The sequence below is a fragment of the Macrotis lagotis genome, chromosome X, assembly GCF_037893015.1.
Source record: "Macrotis lagotis isolate mMagLag1 chromosome X, bilby.v1.9.chrom.fasta, whole genome shotgun sequence".
Lineage (NCBI taxonomy): Eukaryota > Metazoa > Chordata > Mammalia > Peramelemorphia > Peramelidae > Macrotis > Macrotis lagotis.
In genome coordinates this window covers 102,117,838-102,142,719 of record NC_133666.1, presented here as the reverse complement: position 1 = coordinate 102,142,719, position 24,882 = coordinate 102,117,838, and the positions used below count along the sequence as shown (strand labels likewise).

Sequence of the window (24,882 nt, the reverse complement as noted above, 5' to 3'; positions counted from 1 at the left end):
ATGTCATGAGGTTGCTGATCAGTTGTTCTTTATCTCCATGGGGGACAGAACATGAAGAAATAGACTTAAATTTTAATAGGAGTTTGGTTATACAAAAAGAAAGATTTATTAATTGTATGTGTGAACAGGTTACTAAAACAATTTTTATCCCTAGATTTTTTTTTAAATAAGGTTTAAAGCCTGAAAGCAGGAGGTTGAACCAGATGAACTATTGAGAATTTTTCTATCTTTAGAATTTGATTAACAGATGGTAACTGATAACAAACGATTTTTTTCTTATTCCTTTACTCATTTAGTTAAGCATGGATGTAAAGTATCTTTTCCCTTATGCTACTATGAATCATGTGCATCAGCAATCAGACAATTTATGGAGCATGCTGGTATTGTTATTACTGCCTTCAAAGCAATGGCTTGTGTGCTTTTATTCAGTCATTGACTTTGCAGGCTTTTAGCAGACAAAAGGTGAGTGATAAACAAAGCAAAATATAAAACAAACAAAACTTGTCAAAGGAACAGATATGTAATAACAAGCACAATTTATTACTCTTCCAGACTATTTGTTGAAAATTACAGAGCACTTTAAGATTTAGATAACATTTCTCATGAATCTGTGTCATATGCAGTGCATTTCAAATTTCATTTTACCAACAATGGAAGCCAAAGGTCTTAGAGGTTAATTAGTTTGTCAATTATTCATGCAACTGGAAATCCCTGGAGCTAGAATATGAATTTAGCACTCTGGAAGCATTCAATCATTCAATAGGCACATAATAGTAAAGAGTTGAACATTTTTTGTGTCATGGGCTTATTTGACTATCTGGTGAAGTCTATCAACCTCCTTCTCAGAACAATGTTTTTAAAAACATAAAATATTTCTGATCATAAAGGGAGCAAAATATATTGAAATTTAGTTATCAAAAATTAAGGGTTTTTTTGGGGTTTTTTTTTTTAGGTTTTTGCAAAGCAAATGGGGTTAAGTGGCTTGCCCAAGGCCACACAGCTAGGTAATTATTAACTGTCTGAGGTCAGATTTGAACTCCTGACTCCAGGGCCAGTGCTCTATCCACTGCACCACCAAGCCACCCCCATAATTAAATTTTTAAAATTTCACAAACATCACCTTCAGGATCCTTCAATAGGACATAGAGATTTAGGGTTAGAAAGCACCTTACAGATCATCTAGTTCAAACCTTCATTATAAATATGAGAAAACTGATGTCCTAGGAGGTCCTGACTTTTCCTAGGTCAAACAGGTAGTAAGTGATGGGATCTGAACCCAGTTACACAGTCTCCAAATATCTTTATTGTATTTGCTCTTTTCATTGTAACCTGCTTCTGTGCTAGCCACTGTACTAGGCACTGGCATTCAAAGACAACAAAACTTTCCCTACTAAAGTGACTTTCTAAGGGAAAAGTAGCATGCACACATAAAAATAGATTTTAAAAAAATTCAAAGTAAATTTGAAACAACCCAGGGGTAAAATGACAGTAGTAACTAGGAACTTAGGAACAAATTGGCACTTGAATTTTGGATAAAAAGGTGAAAATGAGTTCTATGTAGGTAGGGCCTGTAGTTAACTTGCATAAATGTACACATTCTGAAGTGGGGTTATCATGCACCTACTTGATTGGAGAATGTGTCTTCAAAGTTAGACTAGATAATGAAAGAGCGGTTTATATTTTATCCTAGAAGCAACTGTAACTTATTGATCATGGAAGTAACATTCAGATATTTGCTTCTGGAACATTAATTTGGCATCCCTATGGAGAATAGATTTTGGAGAGAGAAGAGACCGAGAAACTTGAAGCAGGAAGACAAGTTATTTATTATTATGGTAGTGTTGAGAAGTGATGAGAACCTGAGCTCCAGGTGGTTATATGAGTAGAGCAAAGGAGATTTTTATGGGGAAATAGTGTGGGGGTAGATGAGATAAGATGTCAAGATTGGATATATATGTGTGTGTGTGTGTGTGTGTGTGTGTGTGTGTGTGTGTGTGTTTATGTGTGTGTTTATGTGTGTATGTGTGAGTTAGGGTTAAGATATGAGGATTAATTGTGAGTCTAGCATGCTTTCTCATTTAACATATGGCTCAGCTGAATTGTATGCATGTCTAAAATCTGACAAATGAATGCATATTTTAATATGCTTTGTTGTATGTGAAAAACTTGTAACAGATATATTGAATATTTACATTATACTACAGAAATAACCAGAGAAAGAACAAAAAAGAAGTTACTTCTCGGTGATGGAGTCATACTTGACTCACCCAGCATTGTCCCCAAATAATGTATTCTCCCAATTTTGGGGAAAGGTAATGCATATCCTTGCAAAAATAATATACCAATGAAACATAAATAAACAAAAGATAAATGTAGTCAGAGTTGTAAAATAAGCAAAAAATATATTTTATGATTGTCAAGACTTTATCAGGGGTAGGAGAAATGAGTTGAAGGAGGCTTTATTTCATTAATAGCTCATTCATTTGACAAAACTTCAATTTTGGGTTGATTGACTTATCTATGCCAAGTACTTGTAAGAAAACAAGCATACTTACACTATGTCCTGCAGCAATTTAAGGCCCACTTAGGGGTTTTGATACAGTGTACATACCTAGTACTTAAAGTTTGATGGTCTGAGTTCAGATCAATTCCCAATTTTTTTCAGTTATGACTTTGGGTACTTCAAGAAAATCAATTAGCCTCTTAGTTTCCTTATCTAATACTTATTCTAACAACCAATGATGCTTATTCTGCAACCAATTATGCAGTGAAATCTTAACCTCTATTAATAGACACATAGAGTACAGAATAAGGATGGAATAAATTTTGCTCTATTTTACTCTGGTCAGACTACATAGGGCATATATTTATCAGTTTTGAATATGAGGGCAATTTAGAACTGTATGTGCAGGCTAGGGAAGTAGGTGAAAATCATAGTTTGTCTTTGAAATATATCTATTTGAAATATATTTGAAATACACATTTTGAAATAGCCTCACAATTTTCTTATGCATTTCACTCTGGTGTTTCAGAGTTATTTTAAATTAAGAACAGGGTACTATGATGGCATTTGGCTTTATGGTACTTGGACTTGCTTCTTGACGCAAGAAATGGGTGGACTCCATTACTTTTTTTTATTCATGATCAACCTTTATTATTCATTTCTTGAAATTATTTATTCCTAAAAGCATTTCTACTACTGACAATAACCATTAAAGCAAAGAATTAACCAAATAAGCATTCAAGAGGAGACCTATATAAATAGCTGAGATTAAACAGGAAGAACCAAATGAATGAACAAATAATTGCAAATAAGCAAGCAATAGGCTTTTGGTTCTGGATTTCCTTCTAAGGCAAGCTAGATTTTCTTTTTTCTTCTCTCTCTCTCTCTCTCTCTCTCTCTCTCTCTCTCTCTCTCTCTCTTTCTCTCTCTCTGGCTCTGTGTCTCCTTTTACTCTCTTTCTCCCTTCTTTTCTTCCTTCCCTTCTTCCATTTTTAATCCTTTAAAATTTTTCTAACTATACATTTGATAACATTTTAAAACGAACATTTTAAAAACATAAAGCCTGATAATATTTGAGAGTCATTATATATCAGTGTAAGTCATTTATTCAGGTCACTTAATATATTCACCATAATGAGTTGTGCTGCACATTTTGCTGAAGATAAAAATGAAAATTCTGGATAATTGTATAGATTCATTGCAAGAAAAATACCATGACTTTCTAGAAATTTATCATCTACATGTTGCATGCCAATTGTTATCTTTCTAAATGTATAATTTCTAAATATAGTGAATAAATTGTGGTATGGAATGTGCTTTTAAGGAAGTTTCAATGCTTGTTGGAAAGTATCTAGTATTTGTATGCATGTATATATGAATTTACATGCATATGTGCACATATATGGTCAATATTTATACTATTACAATTCTACAGTTTTATTTTTTGTTATTGATAAGTTTATTATATTTTTCCTTTTATTGAATAATGCTGAAATTCAATTTATAAATCTTACTTGGTACTTTTTTGTTTATTTCATTATTCTGATTACAAGCATTTTCCTTAAAATTTTTTTGTTGATAAGCATTAATGCTATTAGTCTATAGTTTTCTTTCTTTAAGCTTTTCTTTTTCTTTTATGTAGTAGCAATAGTTATTAATTTAGCAAGAATTTATTTAAAGCCTACTACACGTCTAATCTTGGCATTCAAAGAAAGGCAAGAAAGTACCATTATGTTCAAGGAGTTCACAATTTAATTTTGGAGACAGCATGCAAGCAACCATGTACAAATAACTATATGCAAAATAAATTGAAGATAATCAACAAAGAGGAGGCACTAGCATTTAGAAGAATTTGAAAGTCTTTCCAGAGAAGATAGGATTTGATTTGTAGAAGGAGATATGTGACTTATAATATTTATGCTTTAAATCAACCTATATAGTACGTGTTTTTCCTATTTAAATATTTGATAGAATTAACCTGTGTAATGGGCTTTCAAAAATTTTTAACTTGCTTTATGCCAGAGAATTCTTCAATATATTAGCCAATGTCATCATTTGAGAATAGGATGAAGGGCACATTATCATGGATTTAGAGATGGAAGCGAATTTGGATGTTATTGAGTATAAGCCCACTACATACAAATGAAGAAAATGAGACATAGGAAGTTAAAAGCTCACATAAAGATTTATGAAATTGAAAGGAACTTTACAAGCCATTAATTCTAATCCCTTATTTTATAAATTAAAAAATAAAGAGAAGTTAACCAAGTTACCAAATAGGTAAAGTTTTCATAATAAGTATTTGATGCAAGATTTGAACCCAGGTCTTTCTTATTCCAAGTGCAACATTGCCAGATCTTCTGATATTAAATCTAGAAATTGCTAGTTTCTTTTTTATAAAGATCCTCATGTAGAAAAATATCTGTTTGTTTTGGATTCTCAAATCTATTTGCATAGAATTGTACAATCTAATTCTGATAATTTTGTTGATTTCTTTTGGCATCATCATAATATTTTAAATTTCTGATTATTTTAGCCAGATCTTTCAAAAAAAAAGAATTTGAAAATTATTTATCAATTCATCAATCTTGCCAAAATAGCTTATATTTTTCAATTTAAGATTTTACTGATGTGCATGACCTTGGTCTTTCACTTTATTTTTTTTATCCCCAAGGAAATTACAATTTGTTGGAGTATTCTAAGGCATATAAAATCAACCTCTCACATTTGGGGATTTTTTTCCTTTAGCAATCTTTCAGATTGTTCTCTGTAATGATTATCTGGTGCTTCTGAGATGTTTTTCTTTTATCTTTCATGAAAAGAACGATTTGAGTGTTCAAGTCCAACTATTGTGTTCCATTGCAACAGATTTCTTGTTAAACTCAACTTTTGGGGTACAATAAGTCAAATTTGCTAGTCTTAGAGGAAGTGAATATAATCAAGTTGTGTGCCATTATAATATTTAATGTATCTTTACTTACAAGAATGTATCTAACTAGCACTTTTTAGCTTTTAAGTTAAGATAAAATGAAGTATATGTCTAATTGGCAAAAAAAATTAGGAATATGTGAAAATATCAGTATATTATGCTTTTTAATTTCAGGAGACTTTAATGTACACAATTGTGAATAAATACAAAAATGAAAAATATATAATTGAACAAATTGCTACAGGAACTTGAGTAAAAGACTTAGGGTAGCTTCTATATAGAATTTATTTTTTTTTAAAGATTTTATTTGAGTTTTGAGTTTTACAATTTTTCTCCCAATCTTTCTTCCCTCCCCACCCACAGAAGGCAATCTGTCAGTCTTTATTTTGTTTTCATGTTGTACATTGAACCAAAATGAGTGTGATGAGAGAGAAATTACATCCTTAAGGAAGACACAAAAGTATGAGATAGCAAGATCAGACAATAAGATATCTAGGTTTTTTTCCCCCTAAACTAAAGGGAATAGTCCTTGAAATTTGTTCAAACTCCACAGCTCTTTATCTGGGTACAGATTGTATTCTCCATTGCAGATAGCCCAGAATTATCCCTGGTTGTTGCACTGATGGAACAAGCAAGTCCATCAAGGTTTAACATCATGCCCATGTTGCTGCTAGGTTATACAGTGTTTTGCTGGTTCTGTTCATCACATTCAGCATCTGTTCATGCAAATCCCTCCAGGCTTCCCTGAATTCCCATCCCTCTTGGTTTCTAATATAACAATAGTGTTCCATGACATACACATACCACAGTTTGTTAAGCCATTCCCCAATTGAAGGACATTTACTTGATTTCTGATTCTTTGCCACCACAAACAGGGCTGCTATGAATATTTTGAATATTATGAATATTCAACAAGCCATCATTGAACTCCCTAAGAAAAACTCTCCAGGGCCCAATGGAGTCACAAGTGAATTCTACCAAACATTTAAGGAACAATTGGTTCCAATTCTATATAAACTCTTTGGAAAAACAGGGAATGATGGAACTCTGCCTAACTCTTTCTATGAAACCAATATGGTGCTGATACCTAAACCAGGAAGAGTTAAAACAGAGAAAGAAAATTATAGACCTATCTCCCTAATAAATATAGAAGCAAAAATCTTAAATAAAATCTTAGCAAAATGATTACAACAAGTTATCACTGGGATAATACGTGATGATTAAATAGGATTTATCCCAGGAATGCAGGGTTGGTTCAATATTAGGAAAACTGTTAGTATACTCAATTATATCAACAAAAAACCTATCAGAAATTACATGATCATATCAATAGATGCTGAAAAGCTTTTGACAAAATACAACATCCATTCCTACTAAAAACAGTAGAAAGTGTAGGAATAAATGGACTGTTCCTTAGAATAATTAGCAGTATCTATCTGAAACCATCAACAAGCATTATATTCAATGGGGAGAGCCTAGAGGCATTCCCAATAAGATCAAGGGTGAAACAAGGGTGCCCATTATCGACACTACTTTTCAATATAGTATTAGAAATGTTAGCTTCAGCAATTAGAGAATAAAAAGAAATTGAAGGAATTAGAATTGGGAAGGAAGAGACAAAACTCTCACTCTTTGCAGATAACATGATGGTCTACCTAGAGAATTCCATGAAATCATCCAAAAAAAATACTGAAAACAGTTAGCAATTTTAGCAAAGTTGCAGGTTACAAAATAAACCCTCATAAATCCTCAACTTTTCTATGTATGTCTAGCAAGATATAGCAGGAATAGCTAGAAAGAGAAATTCCATTCACAGTAACCTCAGACAATATAAAATACCTGGGAGTCTATTTGCCAAGACAGACTCAGAAACTTTTTGAAAACAATTTTAAAACACTTCTCACACCAATTAAATCAGATTTGAATAACTTGTCCCAAAGCAACTGCCAATGGATAGGTCACGTTAAGATAATAAAAATGACAACTCTACCAAAACTAAACTACCTATTTAGTGCCCTACCAATCAAAATTTGAAAAAATTACTTTAATGAGTTAGAAAATAATTGTAAGTAAATTAATTTGGAGAAATAAAAAGTCAAGAATTTCCAGGAATTAACAAAAAAAGTGCAATAGAAGGGGGCTTAGCCCTACCTGATCTAAAATTATATTATAAAGCATCAGTCATCAAAACTGTTTGGTATTGACTAAGAAATAGAGTGGTGGACCAGTGGAATAGACTAGATGCAAAAGCAGGAGATGATTATAGTAATCTGCTATTTGATAAACTGAAAGAATCCAGCTATTGGGATAAAAACTCTCTTTGATGAAAACTGCTGGGAACACTGGAAGTTAGTATGGAAGAAACTTAGATTAGATAAACCCTAACACCCTTTACCAAGATAAGATCCAAATAGTTACAGGATTTAGAAATAAAAAAACAATACTATAAGTAAATTAGAAGATCAAGGACTAGCTTACCTGTCAGATCTATAGAAAGGGGAGCTGTTTATGACTAAGGAAGAGATGGAGAACATCACCAAAAACAAACTAGATGATTTCGATTACATTAAATTAAAAAGCTTTTGCACAGATAAATCCACTCTAACCAAGATCAAAAGAAATGTAGTAAACTGGGAAAAAATCTTTCCAACTAACGATTCTGACAAAGGACTCATTTCTAAAATATACAGAGAACTGAGTCATATTTTTTCACTTTCTTTTTAAGCTTTTTTGTGGGGTGATGCTACAATCTCAAATTTCTCTCTTATTATTGGTACTGAGTATTATGAATTTACTTTTGAATATTCCTCTTTTTCTTACTTCCCTAAAACTCTTCCTTAATGGAAAATACCATTTCCCCAGTCAACTAGATTCACAACCTAAATGTCTTCCTATAGTCTTCACTCTTTCCTTATACATATATTTTACCTATACAACAGTCCCCTTCATCCCTTGACAATGCAAACCACCTGGAGCAGCTCTTCATTAACTTTATACCTATATTACAATAACTTGCTAATTGGTCTTCTCAACTAACAATTCTCCCCATTACAATCTATCCTCTACTGGGATGTTCAAATTGATCTTCCTAAAGAATAGATCTGGCCACTTCATTCTTCTATTCAACAAATTCCACTGAGACCCCTTTACCTCCAAGATCAAATGTAAAGTATCCTATATAGTTTCAAAGCCTTTCATAACATGGCGTATTGCCTCCTTTTAAGTCTTATACTTTCTCTTTCCCCTCTATTCATGTCTTCCCCACCCCCTCTCTGAATCATTGACATTGGCCTTATTGCTGGTTTTTATACAAAACACTTCATCTTATATGCATTTTCATGAACTGTCCCCCATGTATAGAATCCTCTCTATCCTAATTTCACTATCTTAACTTGATTTAAATCCTTTAAGAATCATCAAGTTCTATCACCTGCATAAAATGCCTTTTTCAATGCCCTTTATTCTTAATTCTCTTCTTTCTGACATAATCTACAATTTATCCATTATGTATTTTGCTTGTACATATTTGATTGCATCTTGTCTACCACCATTAGATAATGAGCTCTTTGAGATCAGGGACTCAAATTTTGCCTTTCTTTCTACCCCCCCAGAACTTAGTTGGTGGTTGATGTTTATTAAAAGTGATTGATTATTTTTAAGTTAATGAGAATGCAATTCTGTCAGATTTGATGTACAGTATCTGAATCTCTTTATTGTTGTAATTATCTAACTCACTTGTTTATTTATATTTATATATATATATATATATATATATATATACATAAGATTGTTGTGGTATCTCCTACCTTTTACTAATTATATCATAGTTTTCTATCAGTTTTAAGGTCTTGTGATTCATAAACATAGATACTTTGTTTTGTTTTATCTGTCCATTTTATTTATATATATATATATAGATATAGTTAGATATATGTGTATGTGGATTATATATGACTCATAATATCTTATATAACCTCACACATATAATGCATACACACACACACATATATATATATATTCTATTGCTTCTTGTAAGACTTCAAGGTTTTCTCTTATAAATTTTGAGACAAAATTACTATTATCATTATTATTATTTGGTGCAGACTCGTGATTTCATATGAAGGAAACCCATGTGAGGAAACTTTCTTTTTCCATGCAGATCACAAACTTTTTTGAAATTATTATTTAAGGCACTAATTGTTTAGGGTTCCAAGTCAGTATATGTCATAAGCAGGATTGAACAAAAGTCTTTCTGTCTATGAGGCCAACTTTCAATGAATTATATTCATTGTCTCTTAGAATTTGCATTCATGCTTGCATATATACATGCATGTATATGCATGCAAGTGTTTATGTATATATGTATATATAGGTATGCAGGTTTAGTTCCAGTCCCCCACAATAAAGTAAATACACAATAAACTTGTCATATGATATTTTTGTTTCTCAGTGCATCTAAAAATTAGGTTTATAATATGATATAGTCTGCTGTGCAACATAGTATGTCAAAAATGTATATGTCATTTTAAAAATACTACTAAAAATGTTAACCATCACCTGAGCCTTCTGAGAGTCATACTGCTTTTGCTGCTTGAGCGTCTTGCCTTGATGTTGATGACTCCTGACTGATCAGGCTGGTGGTTGCTAAAGACTGGATTGGCTGTGGCAATTTCTTAAAATAAGACAGCAGTAAAGTTTACTGCATTACTTGACTCCTTTCACTTGAAGACTTAGAGGTAATTATAGGGTTATTAATTAGTCTAATTTCAATATTGTTGTGTCTCAGGGAATAGACAGAACTTAGGAGAGGAGGAGAGATAGGGAACTGCTGGTTAATGGAGCAATTAGAATGCACAAAAGGTTTATTGATTAAGATACCATGTTATATGGGCATGATTTGCAGTACCCGAAAACAATTGCAATAGTAAAATGAAAGGTCACTGATCATAGATTAGATATAATAATAATGAGAAATTTGAATATTGTGACAGAATGTGACACAAAGTCTCAGTGTGAGCACATGCTGTTGCAAAAAATGGCGTAGATAGAATTGCTTAATTCAGGGTTGTCAGAAATCTCAATCTGTAAAAAATAAAACAAAAACACCAAATAATATTGAACTACAATAAAATGAAGTGCAATAAAATGATGTATATCTATATAAATATTTTGATATTTGTTATAGAAGTATGTTCATATTCAAAAGCATATTCATATGCTTCTGATTGACATTCATTTTATATTGATATCCTTGTTTCAATCTTTTAATACTGTCCTGGTTGAATTTAACATTTTTATATCATTAGTGATTTAAAAGAGGTGGATAAATCATAAAGCATATTTTAACTTTCAAACTGTACATTTCCAACTTAAAGGTATTATCTGAAATATATAATTTCATCAAAGGGAATGACACAATATTTCTAAATTCGTGGGATGCAGCCAAAGAAGTATTTAGGAGAAAATTTATATCAATATATCAATAAAGGAGATATCAATAAAGGAGAGAAAGTGGAGATACAGGAATTGTTACAATTTTTAAAAAAGCTGTAAAAAGAACAAATTTAAAAACTTCAATTAAACTTCAAATGGAAATCTTGAAAAATCAAAGAGGTAAATAAAATTGACAGTAAAAAATACATTTAAGTAATGAATAAAGCTAGAAATTGCTTTTGAGAAAAAACAATAAACTAGTTAAACCATTAAGTCAATAAAATATTAATGAAATTACAGTATCATAAATGAAAATTTTGAATACACCACCAATGAAGATAGAATTAAAGCTAACTAGGAGTTAGTTTACCCAATTTTAAGTCAATTACGAACAATAATCCAAGTGAATTGAATGATTACTTACAAAATATAATCAGAATAGAAAAAGATGAAATAGAATACTTAAAAACTCTATCTTAGAAAAAGAAATTGAATAACCTTTAAGTGAATTTCCTAAGAAAATAATCTCCAAGTTTAGGTGATTTACAACTGAAGGCTTATTCAAGGAATAATTAATCCCAATAATGTAGAAATTACTTGAAAAAAATGTAAAAAAGGAATTCTATCTAATTCCTTTTATGACATAAAAACAGTCTTGATATTAAATTCAGGGGGTACAGATTATAGACAGAAAAAGAAACAGAAAAAGAAATTAGACCAATTTCCTTAATTAATATTGAAGAAAAAATTGTAAATAAAATGTTAGCAAAAGATTTCATTAATATAGCATAAAGATCACACATTATGACCAGGTGAGATTTACATAGGAAAACTATCAGTCATGTTGATCAAATTGATAACCAAAATATCCCCAAATGATATGATTATCACAATAGATGCAGAAAATACTAGGAAAAATATAAGCCTTATTCCTTTTATAAAATTGGAAAACATAAGTCAATGAAGCCTTTCTTTTTAAAACTATACTTAATTTTTTGCCAATTACAAGAAATTTTTTCCTTGTATGTTTTTAGATTCCCTTTTTCAAAAATTGAGTTTTAAATTCTCTCTCAGCCATCACTGAGAGGGAAAGAAACTTGACAGAGTTACATATATATATATGTATATATATATATATATATATACATATATATGTATATATATATATACACTCATGATAAACATGTTGCCATGCTATTCATACAAAGAAAACACAGACTGCACCACAAAAAGGAAATAAGAATTTAAAAGGTATGCTTTTATTTGCATTTGTCATCATAAGTCATTTGGAATTTCTTGGCTCATTGTAATACTGAAATTAGCTAAGTGATTTACAGTTGATCCTTGTGAAATACTGCTGCTATTGTTACTATATATATATTTCCCTGGATTTGCTAATTTCTTTTTTTTTACTTTTAAATATTTGATTTTAAATACCTGCAAGATTTCATTCCAATTTCAGAATCTGATAATTACAAAAACCCAACAGAAAATTTATGTCACTTAGCACAAATTTAAGACAGTGTATAAATCAGAAAAAATCAGAAATTGTATTTACAAATGTATATTCCATGTGATATTGCTCCTGTTGGTAGTAAATGACAGAGCATATGCTTTAATATACCACATTCTAAAATTACTGCAATGGAAAAGATTGTTATCTAAAATTAAATTCAAGGATGGATTGTCTTCAAGGGGAGAAAGACCATTTTTCATTCCCGGTAACGGAAGTCAACCATGAGAGATTGCAGGTGTCTCCAGTGAGTAGACAAATAAGCGCACTCTACAATGGATCCCTGGGCTTAAAATGCCTAATTGCAAATTGGTTCCTCCATATACAACTGACAACAGCAGGAAATGATAACCCTAGGACTGAAGGTGACAGTAGCTCTATAGATCTGTGGATTCTACCTTTCCTAACTACTGCTGCTACATTTGCGATGCTTGTATAAAAGCAATCCACACCCCTCCCCCCCCCACACCCAGCTTCTGTAAATATTACAAATATGAAATACTTTAAACAAGGCACTAAATACCAGCCCTGTAGCTTGAGAATGAATTTCTCATTTGACAAAAGGGAAAAAAAGGCTTTCTTTCCTGCTCCCTTCTTACAGAAAATACAAAAACCCAAACCAACTGCTAAAATAAACCTCTGGTAGAAACCTCAACTCAGTCTGCTGCTGGCTTGCTGCCTGGGGAGATAGATCTGAACAGCCATAATTTATTTACAAGTGTTCGGAAATGCCTGTGGCCTGGCTCGGGTGTACCCCTCTGTTCAGGTGTGCCAAGTACAGTGACTGGGCAGGGAGTAGTCGACCAGTATGAGCCCAACATAGTCCTCAGAATAGGTGGAATCTGCTTCTTCTTCATCTTCCTCAATCACAGAAAACCCTTGGGATAGGATTACATCATTGAGTAGATAATCCTTTATTTCTTGGCCTTTCCATTTTATTAGAGCAGACTGATTTATCCAACATAACCACACCTTTACAGTACCCAGTTAAGTGATGGTGCTAATATTCCAGATCCTGCAAGATTAACCTCACCTTCTGAGTCATCATATTATCATCACAGATTCAGTGATAAAACTGATAAGAATCTAAAACTTGGATGAAATTTGATCTTAACATAAGAATTTAAGAGCACTCAAAGCAGAGCCCTCAACCTCTCTGGACAAACAGATTTTCAAATGGCAGCACAATGACAAGGACAATGGTTAGGGTGCCATCCTTGCTAGCCTGAATGTTTAACTTCTGAGGGGAAGAGGGACAAGTCATATCACACCATAAATTTAGTTTCTTCACCTTTAAAAGGAGGGGGGATGGCTTAGATTAACTCTACTACCCCTCCTAATTCTAAAAGAATATGATCTTGGAATTATCCCTTGGGGTCAGGGAGCTAAGTGATTTTGAAGGTAAGACACACCATATGGATTTTGGGAATGGTCACATTGAATATCCTGTCCTTGTAGTAAAGGAGATGGAAGGTATAGGTCCTTCCATGTACCCTGATGTGGTAGAGAAGGGGTACAGCTGGTATACTCATACACCCAGCCAAGACTGAGGATGGAAAACTCTCCCACCACTCTGGGCCCCCTGAACCTCTTTGATTTCCTTTGATGTTGGTGATTCTCTAATATCTGCTGTCTAACTGACAAGTCTTCTCAGGAAGGGCATCTTTAGACTTCTCAATCCTGATTCTGTAAGTGAAGAAATAGTGAGGTGGATGTATACAACTAAGCTCTGGGAGAAATGACGTGGACACCTGACACTGTAATATCTCCAGTTGTTGCCACACATCCCTTATGGTGAACATACCTGAAAATCTGGTCTCTGACGATAGGGTAGCCTCCTGTCACAACATTGTGCACATAAGAGGTAAACCATTCTGAATATGAAGCACCTGTAGTAAGCATATAAATTGCTGATGGATTCTGGGCCATCTGGTCTGGACACTGATAGAAGATCTCATAATTATTTTGACCTTCGACATTTTCCAGTGCCATATACTGACTTAACCCAGTGTGGATACAAAAACTGAGAGGGAGACACTGTTTCAGGTCCTACCTCTGCTGGAACTATAGAGCAGTGGTATCAATGTCCAGTAGATCCTCCAAATGGTAGTAATTGGACCCAGGAACCACCAGCTTCTACCCATTGTAGATCACAAAGCAGCATCTATAGTCTTTGGGAAGTTTGGACCCAGTCTTTGCCTCCACGGCATTCAGCTCACTCTCTGCCACACTGTTTTTCAGAGATCCAATCATCATTGGACACCTCTGTCCCAAGTATCTCTCCAGGTCATCCCAGGCTTTTTGAAGAGTAGCATAATGTTGAAAATATCTTCCCAGATCAATATAAGTGTCTTTGAAGAGAATTTTCCAATTTTTGTTCTGAGTTTTTACTTCCTAGGTTAAAAAACCAATATTTTTTGCAGTGTCTTCTCCAGAGAGGATCATGACTTGATAGTTGGCTTAATCTTTTGCTGACAACACTGCAGCTTATGAGGTCCAGGTAGTCCCTGCATGGTAGTCCAGGAAGGAGAAGATGAGCAGCAGGGGGTGGGTGAGCAGCAGCTCCAGGCACAGCTTGGGCTCCTCCACCCCCAGTGCAGCTATTTTTTTAATCATATAAATATTTTATTTGTTTTCCAATTACATACTATGGAAGTTTTTACCAATCATTTTTTGCAAGGTTTTGAATTTAAAAATTTTTTTTCCTCTGCTTCCCTTTGCTTCCCCATCTCCCCAACAGAAGGAAATCTGATATAGTCTTTACATTTGTTTCGATGATATGCATAGATGAAAATTGAGATGAAAATGTATTGAGAGAAAAAAACAGATCCATAAGGAAGAAAGAAAACATCAGAGATAGAAAAATTATGTAATACATAAGACAACTTTTCAAAAATGAAGATAGTAATCTTTGGTCTTTGTTTAAATTCCACAGTTCCTTCTCTGGATACCGATGGTAGTCTCCATCACAAATCTCCTAAAATTGTCAGTGATGGAATGAGCAAGTCCATCAAGTTTGATCATCACCCCATGTTGTTAAAGTGTACAATGTTCTGGTTCTGCTCATCTCACTCAGCATCGATTCATGAATGTCTTTCCAGGCTTTTCTGACCCCCTCATGATTTCTTATAGAAAAATAGTGTTCCATTACATACATATACCATAATTTGTTCAACCATTCCCCAATCAATGGAAATCCCCTCAAATTCCAATTTTTTGCCACTACAAATAGAGCTACTGCGAATATTTTTGTTCATGTGGGGTTTTTATCCTTTTTCATGATCTCTTCAGGATACAGACCCAGTAGTGGTATTGCTGGATCAAAGGGTATGCACATTATTATTGCCCTTGGGCATAATTCCAAATTGCTCTCCAGAAAGTTAGGATTGGTTCTCAGCCTCACCTGAAATGAATTAATTTCCCAGATTTCCCACATTACCTCCAACATTAATCATTATCCTTTCTGTCATATTGGCCAAATCTGATGGATGTGAGGTGGTACCTCAAAGATATTTTAATTTGCCTTTATCTAATCAATAATAATTTAGAGCATCATATGACCATAGATAGTTTTGATTTCCTAATCCAAAAATTGCCTTTGCATATCATTTGTTCATTTGTCAATTGGGGAATGACTTTTTTTTAAAAAAAATTTGTCTTAGTTCTCTATATATTTTATAAATGAGTACTTTGTCAGAAACACTAGTTGTAAAAATTGTTTCTCAATTTACATTTCTTTTGATGTTGGTTATAGTGTTTTTTTGTGCAAAAGCTTTTTTAATTCAATGTAATCAAAATTATCTAGTTTGTTCAGGTGCTCCTGTCATAAAATGCTCCCTTTCCATAGTTCTGACAGGTAAACAATTCCTTATTCTCCTAATTTGCCTGTAATATTTTTTATGTCTGAATCTTGATAATTTTGACCTTATCTTGGTGTACAGTGTGAGGTGTTGGTCTAAGCCTAGTTTCTGCTATACTATCCTGCAGTTTTCCCAGCAGTTTTTACCAAAGTGTGAGTTCTTATCCCAGAAACTGAACTCAAATAGTTTATCAAATAGTAGATTACTATAATCATTTCCTGCTGTGTCTCTTGAACCTAATCTATTCCACTGATCCATCACTCTATTTCTTAGCCAGTAGCAGACAGTTTAGGTGACTGGTACCTTATTATATAAGTTTAGATATGGCTAGGTTAATCTGCCTTATTTTGCTTTTATCCTCCATCACATCCCTTGATATTCTTGACTTTTTGTTTTTCAATATGAATTTAGTTACTATTTTTTCTAACTCACTAAAGCATGTTTTTGAAGTTTCATTGGTATCACACTGAATAGGTAGAATTGTCATTTTTTATTATATGGATATATTAATAACAATATATTATATAATTTTATTATATTAGCCTGGCCTATCCATGAACAGTTGATGTTTGTCCAGTTATTTAGATATGATTTTATTTGTGTGAAAAAAGAGTTTTTTTTTTTAGGTTTTTGCAAGGCAAATGGGGTTAAGTGGCTTGCCCAAGTCCACACAGCTAGGCAATTATTAAGTGTCTGAGAGTGGATTTGAACCCAGGCACTCCTGACTCCGAGGCCGGTGCTTTATCCACTACGCCACCTAGCTGCCCTGAAAAAAAGAGTTTTATAGTTGTTTTCTTAGAGTTTCTGAGTCTGCCTTAGCAGTATTTTATGTTAGCTGACATTATCTGAAATGGAATTTCTCTAACTCTGGCTGCTATATCTTGTTAATAATGTATAGAAATCCAGAGAATTGATGTGGGTTCATTTTATATCCTGTGACTACTAAAGCTGCTAATTGTTTCCAGTAGCTTTTTAGATGATCTTTTAGAGTTCTCTAGGTATACCATCATATATCTGCAAAGAGTAAGAGTTTTGTTTTTGCATTCTAAATTCTAATTTCTTTTATTTCTTTTTCTTCTTTTATTACTAAAGCTAAACTTTCTAATACAATATTGAATAGTAGAGGTGAAAATGGGCATCCATGTTTCACTCTGATCTTATTGAAAATACTCCTAATTTATCCCCATTCCATATGGCTTGATGGGTTTAGATAGATTCTCTTTATCATTTTAAGGAAGAATTCATTTATTCTTATGCTTTCTCTACTGATTTTAGTAGGAATGAGTACTGTATTTTGTCAAAGACTTTTTCAGTATCTATTGAGACAATCATATGATTTCTGTTATTTCTTATTAATATATGCAATTATGCTGTCAGTTTTCCTAATATTGATCCAAACCTACATTCCTGGAAAAAATCCTGCTTGATCATAGTGTATTATCCTATTGATAACTGTAATTGCTTTGCTAATATTTTATTTAAGATTTTTATATACATATTCATTAGGAAGATTGGTACATAGTTTTCTCCCTTTGTTTTGACCCTTCATCGTTTAGGTATCAATAATATATTATTGTTATCTTCATTATTTTTTCAAATAGTTTGTATAGAATTGGAACCCACTGTTCCTTGAATGATTGCTAGAATTCACTTGTGAATCCATCTGGCCTTGGAGATTTTTAATTAGGTAGTTCATTGACGGTTTGTTGAATTTTTTTTATGAGATAGGGTTATTTGGGTTTTTAATTTTCACTTCTTTTATCCTGGGCAATTTATATTTTTGTAAATATTCATCTATTCGAATTAGATTATCATATTTATTGATATAGAGTTGGGCAAAATAGTTCTGAATTATTACTTTAATTTCCTCTTCTTTGGTGGTAAGTTCAACTCTTTCATTTATGATACTGACAATGTGATTTTCTTCCTTCTTTTTTTAAATCATATTAACCAAAGGTTTATCTATTTTATTGCTTTTTTAATAAAACCAACTGTTTCTTTTATTTATTAGTTCAATAGTTATCTTGCTTTTGATTATATTTATTTCTCCTTTAATGTTCAGAATTTCTAATTTGGTATTTAATTGGGGATTTTTCATTTATTCTTTCTCCAACTTTTTTTAGTTGCATGCTTGGTTCATTGATTTCATCTTTATTTTATTCATACAAGCATTTAAAAATATAATATATTGGGGTGGCTAGGTGGTGCAGTGGATAGAGCATCAGCTCTGGAGTCAGGAATACCTGAGTTCAAATCTGGCCTCAGACACATAATAATTACCTAGCTGTGTGGCCTTGGGCAAGCCACTTAACCCCATTGGCTTGCAAAAAACCCTAAAAAAATATAATACATCCCCCTAATTACTGCTTTGGCTGTATCCCATAACTTTTGATGTGTTGCCTCATTATTATCATTGTCTTGGATTAAATAACTAATTATTTCTATGATTTGTTGTTTGATTCCCTCATTCTTTTTTTTTTTGAAAGGCAGTGGGGTTAAGTGACTTGCCCAGGGTCACACAGCTAGGTAATTATTAAGTGTCTGAATTTGAATTTGAACTCAGGTCCTCCTGACTCCAAGGCCAGTGCTCTATCCACTGCACCACCTAGCTGCTGCTCCCCTCATTCTTTAAAATGAGGTTATTTAGTTTCCAATTAGTTTTAGTTTTGTCTCTCCATGACCCTTTATTGCATGTGATTTTCATTGCATCATGGTCTAAAAAGGATGTATTCCATATTTCTGCCTTTTTGTGTGTGATGAAGATTTAATGCCCTAGTACATGGTAAATTTTTTGTAGATGCCATGTACTGCAGGAAAAAAGGGTACATTCCTTTCTGTCCCCTACAAAAATCTATAATGTCTAAATTTTCTAATATTTTATTTACCTCCTCAACTTCCTTCTTATTTATTTTATGTTAGATTTATCTAATTCTGAGAAAATAAGGTTGAGGTCTCCCCCCCAGTGGTTTTCCTGTCTATGTCTTCCTGCAACTCATTCAGCTTCTCCTCTAAGAATTTGGATGTTATGCTTGGTAAATGCATATTTATTTTTGAAATTACTTCATTGTCTCTGGTACCTTTTAGGCAGGTATAGTTTCCTTTCTTAAATCTTTTAATGAGATCTATTTTTATAGCCACTTTGAGATAAAGATTGCTATCCCTGCCTTTTATCACTTCAGGTGAAGCATAATATATTCTGCTACAGCTTTTTACCTTTACTCTGTATGTATATCTCTCTCTGCTTTAAATGTGTTTCTTGTAAGCAGCATATTGTAAGATTCTATTTTTTAATCCACTCTGCTATCTGCTTCTGTTTTATGGAAAGTTCATCCCATTCACAAAGTTATAATTACTAATTCTTTATTGTTCTCCATGCTATCTTCCTCCCATTTGTATTCCCCCCGCCCTTTTCACCTTATCCCTACTCCCCAGTATTTTTCTTCTGAATATCATTTCTTTCTTTGTGTTTACCCCCTCCTAATCAACCCGCTCTCCCTTTTTCCCCTTTCCCTTTATGCCATCTTCCTTCCCTTTCTTCTGTCAGTTCCTTATTTCTTCCTCCCCACCCCTTTCCCCTCTTAATATTTGAAAGTTAATATATTTCTAAACTCAACTGAGTGTATTTGTTAATCCCTCTTCAAGCCACATTTGATGAAAGAATGATTCAGGCAGTTCTCACCTCCTTCCTTTTTCCCCTCTAATGCAATAGGTCCTTTGTACATCTTCATGTGATGTAATTTACCCCATTCAATTTCCCTCTTTCTGTCTCTTTACTATTGCCCCTTTTTAAAAAGAAAATCTTTAAACCATTCCATCCAAGTCATGGACATGTTCATTACTTTCTGGCTAAGTAAAGTATATTCCATTTAATAGAGTTACAATTCTCAAAAGTTATGAGAATCTTCTTCCCAGGTGGGTATGTAACCAGTTTAATTTTTTTGGATAACAGGTTTTTTCTCTTCCCCTGTTTGCCTTTTCATGGATCTCTCAACTGTCCTGCTTGAAGACAAAATTTTCTATTTAGCTCTGGGCTTTTCTTCAGGAAAAGAAGAAAGTCTCCTATTTCATTAAATATTCATCCTTTTCCCTGGAAGAGAGAAGGCTCAGTTTTGTTGGGTAGTGAATTCTTGGCTGCAACCCAGAACATCATTTTCTGCCCTCCAGAATATCATTTTCCAGTACCTTCTATCCCTTAATATTGATGCAACCAGGTTCTTGTGTAATCCTGACTGTAGTTCCTTGGTATTCTGGCCACTTGCAGGATTTTCTCCTTTGTTTGATAGTTGTGAAGTTTTATCACAATATTCATTTTTGGGATCCCTTTCAGGAAGGGATTGATGTATTTTTTTTTTTAGGATTTTGCAAGGCAAATGGGGTTAAGTGGCTTGCCCAAGGCCACACAGCTAGGTAATTATTAAATGTCTGAGACCGGATTTGAACCCAGGTGCTCCTGATTCCAAGGCCAGTGCTTTATCCACTATGCCACCTAGCCGCCCCTGATGTATTCTTTCTTTTTGTTTTAGATTTTTTTTGCAAGGTAAACAGGGTTAAGTGGCTTGTCCAAGGTCACACAGCTAGGTAATTATTAAGTATCTGAGACTGGATTTGAACCCAGGTACTCCTGACTCCAGGGCCTGTGCTTTATCCACTATGCCACCTAGCTGCCCCTTGATGTATTCTTTCAATGACTATTTTACCCTCTAGTTCCAGGATACCAAGGCAATTCTCCTTCACTATATCCTGAAGTATGGAGTTGAGGCTTATTTTTTTCTTCATGGTTTTCAAGTAGTCCATGATTCTTAAATTGTCTCTCTTGAAACTATTTTTCGGGTCAGTTTTGCCAATGAGGTATTTTATATTTTTTCAATTTTTTAATTTTTAAAATTCTGTTTAACAGTTTCTTGGTATCTCATTATGTCATTAGTTTTCACAGATTCCAGTCTTTTTCTTAAAAAAGAGTTTTCTTCTTTTACCTTTTGCATCTCCTTTTCCAATTCTTCTTTTGAAGGAGCTATTATCTTTTTACATTACCGAATTGTGTTTTCAAAGGATTTATTTTCTTGTTGCAAGATGTTAATTTTCTCTTGCATTTCTTTTTCCAATTTTTCCATTTGTCTTTTAAACTCCTTTCTGATATCTTCTAAAAAGTCTTTCTGGGTTGGAGACTAATACATATTCTCCTTTGAAGTTCCAGTCCTATCTAAGCTAGGATCCTTGACTTCAAGGTAACACATAATGGATCCCACTTTGTGCTGGTCTTTCTTCAGTTTGGAATCTTTCCCTAAGGTCTTGTATTGGGGAAGGGGCTGGTTCACAGACCTTCAATGCTGAGATCTCTAGAGGCCTTGCTCATTGGGGGTGACTCAGTGGGTCGGCCAGTAAGGCATGCCAGAATCTTCCTCTGAATTTTCTGTGTTCTTGATTTTCAGGAAATCCATGAAAAATATTCAGTTAACCCATGAAAGTTAATCAATGTAATCAACAATCAGTACTGGAGGAGATCTGCCACACATAGCAGGGCCTTGGGGCAACTTGTGAACACGCTATCTGTTTCTGTGTTTGTTCTAAAGAAAAATCAGACCCTTCCTCAGGAACAAGGTGCAGGGGACTCAGCTGGAAACACATGGGCTGCCACTGAAAACATGGGGGCTTGAAACTCAGGTCTTACAGACCAGCTGTACTGATTGAATAGATGTATGGGCTGTAAGAGCTGCACCTCTCCTGCCTGCCAAGTGCACAGCAAACACTCCAGCTGCTGTTGTCAGATTAGTCCCTGGCCTCATCCCACCACCCTTGGGCTCAGTTTCTGTACTTTGCCCCCTGCACACCCACACTTCCCTGTAGAGACTTTCTTGGTAGATGTTCCCCTCAGTTCTTCTTTGAGTTCTGCGGATCCAAAATCTATTAAGAGATATGAGAGCTTAAAACAGTGCCTGGCTTCTCTCTACCACTTTGACCAGAAGTGATTTTGCTAATTTCATTTTTTATCAGTTCATATAAATCTTTAGTAATGGTATTATGTCAGAATCATATCCCACAACTTGTTCAGCCACTTCTCAGTTAATGGGCATTCCCTCAGTTTCTAATTCTTTGCACCTTAAAAGAACTATTATAAATACTTTTGTACATATTGGCCCTTTCCCTTATTTTTTATTTCCTTGGGTTACATACCTAGTAGTGACATTGCTTTTCAAAGTGTATGCATAGTTTTTAAATCCTTCAGGCATAGTTCCAAATTGCTCTATAAAAAGATTTAATTAGTCAGTAAGTCTACCAACAGAGCATTTGTGTCTCTATTATTCTACATTACTTCCAACTTTGTTATTTTTCCTTTCTGTCACATTACTAATCTGATAGATATCTGGAGTTACCTCAGAGTTTTTTTAAATTTGCATTTATCTAATCAATAGTGATTTAATATGACTAAAGATAACTTTGATTTTTTTCTCTGAAAGCTTCCTATTCATATACTTTGACAATTTATTTTATGTTTACAGTAAATAGAAAAGTTTTGAATATTGTGAGTCTCAACTTGGCAGTATACTTTTCAGGGATACACACTTCATTAATGAAGTTGACATACTCACTGCCAGAGCTAGCTGAGTGTTTGGGAAGAAACTATGGGAGAGCAGAGTTATTAGATTGCCTATCTACCTGAAAACTTACAGTCATTTTGCTGAACTTGTTGTATGCTTGTGAAACCTTGACAGTATACCAGCACCATTCCAGCAAACTGAATCACTTTCATTAGAATTTTCTTTGGAAGATTCTGGAGATCATGTGACAGGATAAATCCAGCAGGACAGGGAAGTCCATTCACAAGCTAAAGTGCCATGCATTCAAACTCTTTCATAAAGGGCATATTGAGTTGGCTTGAATGTAAAATGTATACTAGCCTATAAGACTATTTTATGGAGAATTTATACAAGGAAGATGCTCACATGGTGGTCAGAAGAAGTAATACAAGGAAACTCTCAAGGTCTGGCTAAAAAACTTTGGAACTGATTATGTGAAATAGGAGACATTGGCAAAGGACCATTCATCATGGAATGCCCAAAGCAAAGAAAGTGCTGTGCTCTATGATCAAAGTACAACTACAAAGCTTAAAAAGAAATAAGAGATATGCAAATTTGGAGAAAACTATACTGTAAATGCTCATGTGGACTAGTTCTGCCTGACCTGAGGCAGAGCACTCTGAGCTTGTTTGGTCTGAACACAGCAAAAGTAACTTGACTCAAAAACAGTGATGTTATTTTGGTGATTTTTTGAGAATGAAGGACAATTACTTTCCATTTGAAGAATACCTTTTATTCTTATAAATTAAACTCAATTCTCCATCTATATTATCAGAGAAATTTGTACAATCCACTCCCAATTTTTTGATTTCCTTTGAATCTTGACTGCATTGGTTTTGTTTGGGTAAATGCTTCTGTATTTAATATAATCAAAAGTATATGCATCCTATAAAGCTTTCTAACTCTTTTTAGTTAAAATCCATCCTTTGTAAATATATGTATGTCTATTCCATATTCCCCTAATTTATTTATGGTACCATCCTTTATGTCTAACTCATGTCATTTACTATGATACCTGCTTCCATCCCATTTGTATTAATAGATATGATTATTGTGTATTACCATTCATCCTATTGTGCCCCATGTTTGTTTTTCTCTCTATCATTTTCCATCCTGTCTCTTTTCAAAAGTATTTTGATTCTGATCACCTCCCTCAATCTCCCTTCTCTTTTATCACCCACCCCTTTCTCTTAATCTTCTCCTTTCCTTCTTCATGGAAGGAGAAGATAGATTACTATACCTGTGTTATATTTTCCCCATCATTGATACAATTCCAATGAGAGTTAGGTTCAAACATTGCCACCCAAGTCCCCATTTTTTCTTCACTGTAATTTTTCACTTTTGCATAATTTACCTCATTCTATCTATTCCTTTCCCCCTTATCCCAATGTATCCCTCTTTCACATCTGTTTAATTTATTTTTTCTGTTTTTTTGTATATCATCTCATTATAATCAATTCACATCCATGCTCTCTATGAATATTCCTTACTGTTCTGATGATAAAATTATTAGGAGATGAAAATGTCATCATCCCATGTAGGAATATAAAAAAGTTTATCTTATTGAATTTCTGATGATTTTTTTTACCTTTTATGCTTTCCTTAAGTTCTGTATTTGGGAATCAAATTCTCTATTTAGTGCTTGTTTTTCATAATGAATGCTTAGAAGTCTGTTTTTTGATTGAATATCCATTTTCCCCCTAAGGAATAACATTTAGTTTTGCTTGGTAGGTGATTTTTAGTTGTAATCCTTTTGCCTTCTGGAATAAGTCCTCTATTCTTTAATGTAGGAGCTGCTAAATCCTTTGTTATCCTGTCACTGATTCCAAAATATTTGAATGTTTCTTTCTTGATTCTTACAATATTTTCCCCTTGGCTTGGGAGTTTTGGAATTGAGTTCTAATAGTCCTGGGAGTCTTCATTTTGATATTTCTTTCAGGAGATGATTGATAGATTCTTTGAATTTCTATTTCACACAGTAGTTTTAAGATAACTAGGCAATTTTCCTTGACAATTTCTTTAAATATAAAATCTATGCCCTTTTGTGATATGACTTTCATGTAGACTAG

General features: G+C 33.5%; 1 pseudogene; it reads right to left on the bottom strand.

Moving 5' to 3' along the window:
* Positions 1-13,140: 13,140 nt before the first annotated feature.
* On the bottom strand, positions 13,141-22,465 carry LOC141498789 (F-box only protein 3-like; annotated as a pseudogene).
* Positions 22,466-24,882: the final 2,417 nt, after the last annotated feature.